Source organism: Amphiprion ocellaris, chromosome 4 (assembly GCF_022539595.1).
Source record: "Amphiprion ocellaris isolate individual 3 ecotype Okinawa chromosome 4, ASM2253959v1, whole genome shotgun sequence".
Taxonomy (NCBI): domain Eukaryota; kingdom Metazoa; phylum Chordata; class Actinopteri; family Pomacentridae; genus Amphiprion; species Amphiprion ocellaris.
In genome coordinates, this window is record NC_072769.1 from 19,429,496 (window position 1) to 19,442,238 (window position 12,743).

The 12,743-nt window shown below is 40.4% G+C and overlaps 1 long non-coding RNA gene across 4 annotated transcripts in view; it reads left to right on the forward strand.

The window, feature by feature from the left end:
* Positions 1–12,743, forward strand: part of LOC118471743 (uncharacterized) — a 117,689-nt gene that overhangs the window by 46,337 nt on the left and 58,609 nt on the right. For all 4 annotated transcript variants that reach the window (XR_008601451.1, XR_008601453.1, XR_008601454.1 and 1 more), the window contains exon 3: positions 7,154–7,267. This is a non-coding gene — a long non-coding RNA (uncharacterized LOC118471743). The remainder of the gene's footprint in view (positions 1–7,153; positions 7,268–12,743) is intronic.

A 12,743-nucleotide genomic window follows, 5' to 3' on the forward strand; every position in this document is an offset into this window, starting at 1 on the left:
TCTGTTTTATGCTGCAGTCTGCTGGGGAGGCAGTATAAAAAACAAGGATGCAAGGCATCTGAACAAACTGATTAAAAAAGCTGGCTCTGTGGTTGGAATCAGATTGAACTCATTGGAGGATGAGGTAGAGAGACAGGCACTTAGAAAGATGGAGGCCATTCTGACAAACATGGATCATCCACTTCACATCTGCCTCAATGAACAACGAAACATCAGTGGTGGACGGCTTCTATCCCTGCGCTGCAGGACAGAAACATTCAGAAAATGTTTCTTACCATCAGCAAATAGACTATTTAATTCTAAAGTAAACAGATGAGACCCCAGACAATTGAATTTCCCTTCGGGGATTAATAAAGTTATTGTATTGTATTGTATTGTATTGTATTGTCAGCATGCAGCTGACGTAGTGTTTACTTGTTGTCATAGTTACAGTGACGCCGTGCTGCTATCTCACAATGATACAGAGCTCTTTAACAAATCCGTGGATCCAGACTATAAGTTGCATCACTACCAAAATCTCATCAGTTGATCCTTGTGTCATTTCTGACCTTCCCTCAAAATTACATCCAAGTCTGTTAGTCCGATTTTGAGTAATGTTGCTAACAGACGGACAGACAAACCTAAGCCGATCGTCACGTAACTCCAACGTTCTTTGGTGGAGTAATTACCTTTGATTTATCATTAGTTTAAGTTATTGCATTTAAGCTGTTTAACACAAAGTTAAATGCATTTAGGCTCCGACATTCATACAGTCATGACCTTCAGTACATTCAGCCTGTTGCTCATCTAAACTGTTAATTTCAGCTCAAAGTTAGCATTTAAAAGTGCAAAACAAAAAGTTTAGCACCTTGCAGCCTCCTATTTATAACTGAGTAATTTGGTTAGAATTGTTTCTGCGGCTTTTGCTGCGTATTAGTGGCTTTCAACACAAAGGTAACACACTATGCTACACGTCCGAGCTGATCACTTCAGCTAAGTGGGCTCCACTGCTGAAAGCTGCTGATTTGTTGTGACAATATATTCACTATAGTTGGTTAGTTTACATTAAAGAATGCTTTTTAAAAAAAATTGTTTGCACATGAATTCAGCACCTCTATTTTTTAGCTGTTGTCCTTTGATTACTGTAAAATCATACTTACCTAGACAATCGTGTCACCATAACTATGCAAACAAGCAACAACAGTCATACACGCAGACGGACAAAAAACAAACCTTGGGTCAGGGATGTCAAACATGCGGCCCGTGGGCCAAAACTGGCCCTCCAGAGGGTCCAATCCGGCCCACAGGACGACTTGGTAAAGTGTAAAACTTACAGAGAAGACATTAACTGCAAATTGTAAATTTGTAAAACTATAAATTTAAAATGATTTCTAGACCATGACAAGTTGTTTTGATCATAAATAAAATATGATATTGCTCATTGTTCTTTTGTCATTTTGTGTCTCATTTTTGTAATATTTTGTCTTGTTTTGGTTGTTTTTTGTCTTTTTTTGCCTGACTTTTGTTGTTTGTCTCACGTTTTTGTTGTTTTGTGTTTCCTGTTTGTCTCACTTGTGTTTTTTGTCTTATTTTTGTCATTTTGTGTTTTGCTTTATTTGTCGTTTTGTGTGTCATTTTCTCCGTTTTGTTTCACGCTTTTGCCATTTTTTGTCTTGTGTTGTCTGTGTAATTTTTTGTTTCTTTTTTGTCTTGTTTGGTGTCCTTTCTCATTTTCTGTCACTTTGTTTCTCGCGTTTGTCGTTTTTGTTGTCAAATTTTTGTCATTTTCTGTCTCATTTTTATAATATTATGTCTTGTTTTTGTTGTTTTTTGTCTTTTTTGAAGTAAAATACTATATCATTCAGTTCCAGATACCTGTAACTAAATGTTTTGTGCCTTTGTAGAAACACTGTGATCTGTAAGTTGTAATGTGTAAACGATAAACTGAGGCATGATGTTGGTGAAATTGAATTTATTTTTCTTTACAAATTTCAGGTTGTTCATAATGTTTTGTAAAAAGACAATGTTAAATGTCAGTATTTTCAGAATGTACTTTTTTGCACTAAAACAAAGGTAAAATTTAGATTTATTGGTATTTATAGGCTATTATGCTCTGCTTTTTCTGGTCCGGCCCACTTGAGATCAGATTGAACTGAATGTGGCCTCTGAACTAATATGAGTTTGACACTCTTGACTTAGGTGGATTATTACAGTAACAGTAACAGTTGCATGTGCTTTCAATCCCAAGTAAGTAGTAATCTTAATTGTTTGCTTGCTTAAACCTCTTTAAGCATCTTACCACACAGGTGTTTTATTTTGTGTGATTTATCAGTGCTTTCAGATCTCAGTAATGACTTTGGTGAATAAAATTTTAAGTCATAAACCTGAAATGCTGTGAAAGTAGAACCCAAGTTGTAATAAGCCCTAGTTCTCCGTTAAAGGCCTCATAAAGCCACATTGTAAGTTTGGTTGTAAACTGTACAGGTGCTTCTGTTTTTGTGTCCACCTCCTGTATATGCATGCTCTGCCCTAGACTAACTCCAGTGCATGCATTTCAGCACAGACAGAAGTAAAGAGGCTTTGGTGAAAGCCGTTGTCGCGTATAATAAGCATAAAACTGTTAACAAGGTGTTGACTACTGATGGAATCAATTAACGCTAGATTCTTTCTCACAAACAAACAAAAATGATCATTTTAAGAAAAAATAAAAAACATTTTTTTTGCTATTGAGGTTTGACTCTAAGCATGTTTTCCTTTTTTTGCTATTTTTTCATCCACTGAGGGATAACAACTTTGAAAGCAGAGCAGCTCCAACATCATGAACAAAAGCTTTCCATATTGTATATGTCTGCGTATATCTAGGCGTGTGTGTGTGTGTGTGTGTGTGTGTGTGTGTGTGTGTGTGTGTGTGTTTAGGTGCGTGTCTGGGTGCGTGCCTGTCTACAATTTGGGCTCACACGTCGTCCTGTCAGGGGTCTGTGCAGCTAATCTTTATGCACTCTGTGACCTCCTCACTGCAAACCCTGCTAAATATATTATTCCCCTGGGCCTTTCATTGCTGCTTGGTGTCAGAAATCAATATGTATGAGGCGCGTAGATGGGAATTTCTAATAGATCTCTGCGGCCCTGCGCTGCTCTTCAATATCTGCCTTGGACTATTAGTGCCGGCTCAGTGGCGGTGAAATAACCGAGATAATCTTTTAAGGTACCTTTCTTAAGGTGGAACGGCAACTCCTGCTCTGCAGCTCCTCTGTACACCTGAATGTTAACGATGGATTTATTGTTTAGGGATGTCTCTCCAAAGTGGCATGTTTGAGATTTAAACTGCCTGATTTAAAAGGTTTTTACAGTTGCTTTTATTTTTGTTTTTGTTTGGAATAAAATATCAATGGAAGCTGAAAATCCACATTTTTTAATTTTTATTTTTTGCTATTACATTATGGGTATCTTAAATAAAATAAAATAAAATAAAATAAGGATCTTTACGAGCGTTCACACGTAAATATATGGATTTTTTTTTCCTCTAATCTGAATGCTGATGTGGAGGATCATTTTTGTCAGTACATGTGTGCTCGCGCCAGTGTGTGCATGGGTGTGTGGGCACAAGGGTGTCTGGAGGGATGTGCCACAGTGCTAATTGCCCATATTCCTAATGCGGGGATGATTTGCTGCAGCACTTAGCTGCAGCAGCACAGGAACCTGACTCTAGTTTCCGTCTGTCTCGCTCTCTCTCTCTCCCCTCCACCACCTACAATGCTCCCCACCTCCCCGCCACCTCCCCGCCTCTCTCCCCCACTACATTGAGGAGGAGAAGAAGAGACATCCGGCATCGGCAGGCAGTTAGGGGGATTGGCGGGTGAGGTGGAGGGGGAGGGAGGTGGTGGTGGTCGGCTCAGACAGCGTGTGGTCTCGAGGGAGGGAGAGAGGCTGAAATTATTCTACGGTCACAGGCTTTTTTTTTCTCCCCCCCCTCCCTCCTCACTCCATCTCTCGGCAAGGACCTCGGTGTATAATCCTTGGCGCTCGCCTGGCTCGTATATCTGCCGTCCCCGAGACAAAGGTTATATCTCTCTCCTCCAGGACCACTGGCAGCTGACCGAAGACCACATACCTGCTATTATCGCCCCATCATCAGCCCCTGTGGAGAAGAATTAATCACACCGATGAGATCCATTTTTCAAATATTTATCACGTGTGTTTATTCAATCCGGAGATTAAGTGAAAACTCGGCAATAGATCAGTTTAAGACAAGTGTCTTGATGTGCTCATTAACATTATTCGTGCCCTTTTTCCTGCTCCTCGGGTATCTCAGCTTCCTTTGTTGGCGTCTTGGCCCGGAAATGCATGTAATTCTCCTCAGACGGTTTTCATCTCTTCCCTCTGTCGTCGTGACGCATCACAAGCCCACCGCCCTGATTGTGAGCACCCATAAAATGAGAATAATTACGAGTCTCTTATTCCCTCTCTGCCACTCTCGTCTCTCCTTGGCTCAGTCGTTACCTAATCCCGGTGAAGCCACTTGATACCGACGTAAGGACGGAATTATTAAGAGATATTTAGATGTAATACAACTCCGTGTCATGTGGAGGGTTGGAGGAGGTTTGGGTTTCATTAAACTTTGTTGGCGAGTCTAGTGTTAACAACCTCAGTGACTCGTGGATGGAGGCGTAAAAGCTCAGCAAACGGCTCAAATCAGGAGGAGAAAATACAATAAAGGACGCAAAGAATGAAAGACAAAACGGATGGAAGCGTGGCGGCGCAGGTTTAAACAGAAACTGAAGGGAAAGGACAAAAGGAAAGGGAAAATCCTGTGAAGACTGTCAAAAAGAGGAACATATGCTGAAAAAAGAATGAGGGGAAATTTAAATATAAATCTCCTCTTGCGTAGGATGCGAAGCCTCTGATGGGCCATGTCGAAGTTGGAGATCCAGATACACAATGTGGCCATGATAACTCTCTTCCACACACACACACACACACTCAAACACACTAAGCCCTCCTCCCTCATGCTGCTTATCACGATAATTACCTCCCCCAGGTACCGGTACACAGGGATACAACCGTGCACGTGCTGCCACCCGGGGCACTGCGCCAGGGAGAGCAGACGGCAGCCATTCAGGGGGCAGTGAGGAGAAAAAGAGGTGGAGGAGTGATGATGTGTGTTCGTCTGTGTGTGTGTGTGTGTGTGTGTGTGTGTGGGCAGTGGGCTTGGTGGATTTGCGGTGGTGTAGGAAAACATCAGGGGGAATTGGCTTCTGTAAGACAGGCGTCATGGCAGGCGTACGGTCTCCTAATTACGCAAGGTCTCCCACCGCCATTAGGAGCTGTCAGTAACATGAGGGAACGCAACCAGCCGCTAAAGAGCAGGAGTCCACCGCAATCCACCACACACTGTGTGTATGTGTGTGTGTTAGTGAGTGTGCAAGCTGTGCAAGCCTCTGCATATGGCTGAACCAACACTTGATGGGTCATTTCAGAATCAGAGGACATTTGGGCTCCAAAATATCTGAAAAATAAACCTTCTCTTTCACAATTTTCTACTACATATTCATCTATAATAGGTAATAAACTATCAAAGGCTTGATTGGCTCAGCTTACACATCAATGGTACCATTTTTATTCTATGTTTTATTTGTTGTTTGTTAATCCTACTCTAATCACAGTAACAGGGTTGTTAATCCATGCTAATGTTAGCTTTTTCTCAGGAGTAGAAGCTAGATATTTAGCTGTTACTGCTGACCAAGAGGACAAACTGACTGATGGAAAACAGTCAAAAAGAATTAGTCTGATCCTGATAATATGCATAACAGGGTTGCATGAGGTAGTGGGCTGTTCTACCCATTTTTTTTTTTTTTTTTTTTTTTTTTTTTGGAAAACAGTTTGATGGTGTTAATGTCAGTGTTACATACATAAGGCATAAGAATTATTAAAATATTACGTTGATTAAAAAATGCTTCCACAATTGCAAGAGACGTCAATGAAAAAACTAATACCAAAAAAGGAGATTTAAAGTTTTTTTTTTAGCTGTATTATTTGAGATTAAATTTGGTCATCAGACAAGAGAAAATGGCATTTTAGGGGTAACTCCAGACTTTTTTTTTTTTTAAACATTCTTTTCTCCTTTTTTTTTTTTTTTTTTGTTTTTAAGATTTGGTCTCAGGACAAGTACATTTCCACAACAACTGCATGTTTTAGTATTTTGTACATGGATTATTTGAAATTTGATAGGTGGGACATAAAATGTCCTCCAACTCTGGAATGACCCTGGACTACTGATCTGAAGGTCAGAGGTTCAAGCCCCGATGCGGCCACTGTCAGGCCTTTGAGCAAGGCCCTGAACCCTTCCTGCTCCAGGGGCGCTGTACCATGGACCCTGCACTCTGACCCCTCCAATTCCCCTCCAATTAGGGGGGTATGCGATAATCAGAATTTCCCCTCATGGGATTAAAAAGGGGCAATAATAATAATAATAATATTAGATTGTTTCAGTGTTTCCGACTGTAAGGGAAGCAGAAAAAAAAGAAAAAAAATTGGCTATGTGCAAATAATGACGCTATGAATTATTAAACCTTTCAGAAACACATAGAGCAGTCGTGACGACAAGTTTTTGATGCAAGTTTTAGAAAAAGGTTCATTTTGGTTTGTGCTTGAGAAGTTAGTGCTGCAGGTTCTCTGTTTGGAAGCTTATTTTTTCGTTATCACCAAAGCAGATTCAGGTTTAATCCCGCAAAAGCTTAGCTTAATACCATCTTTCTTCTTTTTTGTTATGATCTGTTGTCTTTGTGTAGTTTCAGGAAACTCATCCATGTAAGTAAATTTCCTTTGTGAATTAAAAATTTGATGTAATACCGGTGAAATAAAGACATAAATAGTAATCGACATCCTCCACGTCCCACTCCCCATCTGGAAAAAGAAATGAATGTTCTGCATCTGTATATTAGAAAATACAGTCATGATCGTTGCTGAGGACAATTTAGTGGTAAAACATTTTTAAGCTGTAAAACTGCTCAAAAACAGACAAACAACAAACACTTAAAAGTGGAGTATGTGATTGTAATCCAACAGTTTTTTTTTTTTTTTTTTAATTCTTCAAAAATCTCTTCATGGCTGGCTCTGTAAATGGGAAACAAACAAAGCAGCTCTGACTGATCCATGTCATGTCTTTCTGTCTAAGGTCCCCTGTTGTCTCGCCTGCAGTTGACTGGATGAGGGCTGTTGGGCTTTGTCCCTTCTGATATTCTGCCAGAGCTGTGATGGGGTGAAATTTATCAACCCGGCAACATGCCAGGTGAGTTTCTAGGTCTGCTCCTACTGTACTGAGTTGTACATGTGCATCTGTGCACCTGTTCACCTGATCCATAAAAAAAAAAAAAAAAAACAGGTAAAGGGAGCTTGCACACATGGCAGTGACAAAGCACGGGGCTGTATGTCAAATTAGTCAAAGGACCTAAAATGTCATACAGTTGAAATATGGGAGACAACTTTTCCAGACCATAAGTCTACCACAATAGTAAGAATACACCACCAACAACTGAATGTCAACTAATATCTGATTTTGACCAGCACTGCACAGTGGTTGGTGGTTAGCACGGTTGCCTTGCAGTGGAACGAACTGACAGCTACAAGTTCCTGGGCCTAAACATATCAGAGAGCCTCAGCTGGGCCAAACACTGCAATAACAGTGAAAAAAGCTCAGCAGAGGCTGCACTTCATTCGGGTGCTAAAGACTAGGATGCCAGCCTCTCGTCCAAGCCTACAAAGGTTTGGTGGAGAGCATCCTCTCCTGCGCCATCACACTGTGGTATGGCAACACCACTGTGGCTGAGCGGAAATCACGCCAGCGTGTCATCAGAGCTGCAGGGAAAGTTGTTGGCTCTGGCCTCCCGTCTATGGACAGCATATATACACATCGGTGCTGGCAGAAAGCGCAGAACATTCTGAAGGACAAACACCATCCAGCTCATGGCCTGTCTCGGTGGGGGAAGTCGGGCTACGGCCTGAGACACAGCAGTTCAGTGAGCATCAGAGCTGCACAGCCCGCTTCCATAACAGCTTTTTTCTGGCCACCATCAGACAAGTGGCATTGGACATCAGGGAGGGGAGCTGCTATAACACGGCATAACATCAAAATATTGCGACATCACACAAATGTGCAATTCTCTCACAATGTGCAATAAGCATTTTATTGATTGCTGTGTTTTTTTATATATATTTTTTAATCTTTTTATCTATTTATGCTAATATCTGTAGTAAATTTTAATTCATTTAAACTTTAGTGTGATTTCTTTCAGGGTTCTTGTTTCTTTTTAATGGTTGCTAAATTATTCTTATTTTGACTTGGAGTCACGTACAAGAATTCCAATGTACCTGTACTGTGATGTACCTGTGCAAATGGCAACAAATTCTATTCCATTCTATAAGATCACCGGTTTGTGTCCTGGCTTTCCCGGGATCTTTCTGCATGGAGTTTGCATGTTCTCCCTGTGCAGGCATGGGTTTTCTCCAGGTTCTCCAGCTTCCTCCCACAGTCCAAAAACATGCTGAGGTTAATTGGTAACTCTAAATTGTCCATAGGTATGAATGGGCTGCATAGTGGATAGGTGGTTAGCATCGTCGCCTTGCAGCTAGAAGGTTTTGCGTCCCGGGATTCCTGAGACCTTTCTGCATGGAGTTTGCATGCTCTCCTTGTGCATGTGTTGTTTTCTCCAGATACTCTGGCTTCCTCCCACAGTCCAAAAACATGCTTAAGTCAAATGATAATTCTGAATTGTCCGTAGGTGTGAATATGAGTGTGATTGTTTGTCTCTATATGTAGCCATGTGATAGACTGGTGATCTGTCCAGGTGTCTCCTGCCTTCACTCTAAGTCAGCTGGGATAGACTCCAGCCCCCCACGACCTTAATGAGGATTGAACAGATAATGGATGGATGATTTTAACTCATGAATAAATCACAATAAAGCTTGCTGCTGTTAGCGGAAGCAATACACTCACTTCATTTATGGATCATAGAATTCAGTTTCTGCTAACTTTAACTATCATCCATCCATCCATCCATCCATCCATCCATCCATCCAGCCACCTAATTCAGCCTAGCTAACACAATGTAGCTTTAGAACACAGGAGTGATGGTTGCTGGAAATGTTCCTCTGTACCTCTATGTAGATATTCCATTTAAAATCAGCCGTTTCCAGATAGAATAGTCATTTACCACATTAACAATGTCTAGACTGGATTTCTGATTAATTTAATATTATCTGCATTGAAGAAAAATTATTTTCTTTCAAAAAAATACATTTCTAAGTGATCCCAAACCTTTGAATGGTAGTGTAAATCAAAGCCATCTGCAAAAAGCAGAGATGTCACTCACAGGTTCCCAAATCGGACTCCCAAACTTTGTTTTGCAGACTAGTTAGCCTTTAAAAGTAAACCAGACTGCTTTAAGCAATATCCTGCAGTCTGTTGATTTACCTACCAAATATTAAACATACAGAGCGTAAGCTAGGCTTTACAAGAACACCTGTCTGACTGATAAAAGTACTATATGTGGCTTTCACAGACCCCTGATAACACTCAACTCAAGTAATGCAGCCTAAAATAAATGAACAGTAAGTGCTAGAATTGCTTCCTCTCACAGTTTAAGGGATTCTTGTAAGAGACATTTTCTTGTTAGCTTTACTCTTATTGAAGCTTTATTTTTTAAAGAGTGCTGAAATGCTTTTCAGGGTCCTCCACTGGGTTTCCTTGAAACTGTCACTTTTTGTTAAGATATGTTTTGTTAGTAATACATTGTTGAAGGTGCATTCGGTAATCCATCTGGCCTATCTGGATGTATTTTTTGTTTGGTGGTATATATTTATCAGGGTCTGCAATGTCAGTCAGATACGCCACCACTTGAGGCTAAACTATCTCCACTACTGCTACTGCTGTGTATTCCTGTGAAATTTTTAACACATTTAAGACTACAGAGGGTTCATTCTGCTGACTAGGTTGATCCTCTCACTATCATTTACATCCACTATCAGGTCATATTTCCACTTTGTCTAGTGCTTGAGTTCATGACTCACAAAACTTGACATTCCCATCAGCCTTTGCTGCACCCATTCATTTTTCCATAGACAGCTTTACGTGACTCACAGTCGGGCCTTTATTCAGTTTTAACGTCATCAGTAATACAAAGCATGACTTAAAACGGCTTAAAAGGTACCTTAAATTAACTATACAGATTCATATTCAAACCTGTTTTGGGAAATTTGCAACCTTAATCTTATTTCTTAGCATTTTGGGTCAGTGTGTTGTTATCAGTGTGCTACATAAATGGTGATGACGTAACTTATAATTGTGTTACATGTGTTGTTAACAGCGGGTGAAAGCTGATGATGACAGTGTTGAGATTACTACAAAATAAAGTGCAGTCATTAGGTTATCCAGGAGAGCTCTTTCTTTCTATATTAATAATTTAGGAGGATATTATTAGTCCGTCTGTTTCTGTACCTGCTTTTTCTGAAGCCTGTCTCAGCTGACAACGGGCGAGAGGCAAAGGTACAAACTGTACTGCATGCCAGTCAATCACAGGATTTCTGAGGATCTCAATAAAACAAAAAAAAAATGAAAAGGAAATACAGGATGTGTAAACAAACCGTGCTCATTTTGCAACTCTATTAACAAATGTAAGCTAACACCTTTAATTAAGGTGTTGTCCCTGATTAGCTCTTAAGCATCAGCATGTTAACAGTGTCACTGAAAGCACGTTGTCATTATTTCATTCAAAAAAATCCAAGAGCTACCGATAGCATGACTGACTACTCTGAATGGCATCATATAATACAAAAACAGGTACAAACTTGAACCTTGGACATTAAGCACACAAGAATAAAATCACATATATATGTCAAGCGGATACTTTCATGGATCATTCCAGAATTGGAGGACATTTTATGTCCCACCCATCAAATTTCAAATAATCCATGTACAAAATACTAAAACATGAGGTTGTTGTGCGAATGTGCTTGTCCTGAGACTAACTAGGAGAAAAGAATGCTTTAAAATGTTTTTTAGAATACCAAATACTCCCTAAAATACCATTTTTCTCTCGTCCCACCCCCCTGATGACCAAATTGAATCTCAAATAAAATAGTTAAAATGAAATTTTAATCTCCTTTGTTTTTTTTCATTGATGTCTCTTGTAGTTGTGGGAACATTTTTTAATCAGCATAATATTTTAAATAATAATTATTATGCATGTGTCCCACAACAACCCTGTTAGCATAAACTTTTTAGCTGGTAGAAGAAGAAGAAAACAGTGAATCACATGAAATGCTGGAATTAACATCATCAAACAGTTTTCAAAAAAAAAAAAAAATATGGGTAGAGCAACCCGCTACCTCATGCAACCCTGTTATGCATATTATCAGGATAAGACAAATTATTTTTACATTTTTCTTTACTTCCATCAGTCAGTTTGTTCTCTTGGTCAGCAGTAACAGCTAAATATCTAGCTTCTACTGCTGAGAAAAAGCTAACATTAGCATGGATTATCAACCCTGTTACTGTGATTAGAGTAGGGTTAGCAAACAACAAATAAAACATGGAATAAAAATGGTACCATTGATGTGTAAGCTGAGCCAATCAAGCCTTTGATAGTTTATTACCTATTATTGATGAATATATAGCAGGAAATTGTAAAAGTGAAGGTTTGTTTTTAAAACATTTTGAAGCCCAAATGTCCTCCAATTCTGGAATGAGCCACTAATCAATCTTGTTCCTAATGAGGAACTGGCAAATCATCATCAATATCAGACTTACTCCTGACATACTTCTGTTAACTGTACCACAAATAACCAGCTGAGTCGCACTGCATCAGATGTGGTTTCTGGGGAATGTCAACAGGCCGGCGTTGTGGTAAATTAATGAAAATAGACACAGATGAGGTAGGTTGCTGCTCCATTGAAATAAACATGAAATATCTATAGGGATGCACTGAACATCCCTGATTCATTACATACAACAGGGCAAGACTATCTGTGGGTGGAGTTTAACGGAAGAGCAAGACGGAGCACACTGGGTCAGATGTGTGCGTTTAATAGGAAGAGGCTTTGTGTCGATACACCTTAACATTCAGGCTGTATTTTGCCTCCTTTTTTTTTTTCTTTTAATTTTACACAAAGTGCTGAAGACACGAATGCAAACGGTTCTCTGCAGCTCTCCAGCGTGGTGTGGCAGCAGGTATCAGACATTCGTCCTACGTCACACCGTGTTGTCTAGCAGCCCATCGCAGCTGCTGCTGTGAGAGCCCACCACACCTGAGCACACACACACACACACACACACACACACACACACACACACACACACACACACACACACGCCTCTTTCTGTTAGCCTGTCCCTCGTGCCTTCCCCTTTAAAGAGACACACGGGTGGCTGCGCTCCACTTGACATGTGGGCCTGTATTCTCACCTTAGAGACGGAGGATGGGCATGGTTGCACGCTTTGATGGCTTAATTATCGCTGTGGAAACAGGAGTGGTTAGAGGAAGAGAGGGAGGGAGCGCGGGAGAGGGAGAGAGGGTTATGTGCAAGTGTTAGCAGCACTGATAAGCTTGCGAGGATCGTTAGCGTGGGGCTAAAATGGCACCGAGGTCCCATAAGGCATCTTAAATATGTGCGCTCGGCGAGGAGAATTTTGATGCTTGTTTAACCTTGCTCAATAAGAATGCATTTTGTTGGTCTGCGATGATATTAAAACTGCAGCATGCTGAGATATT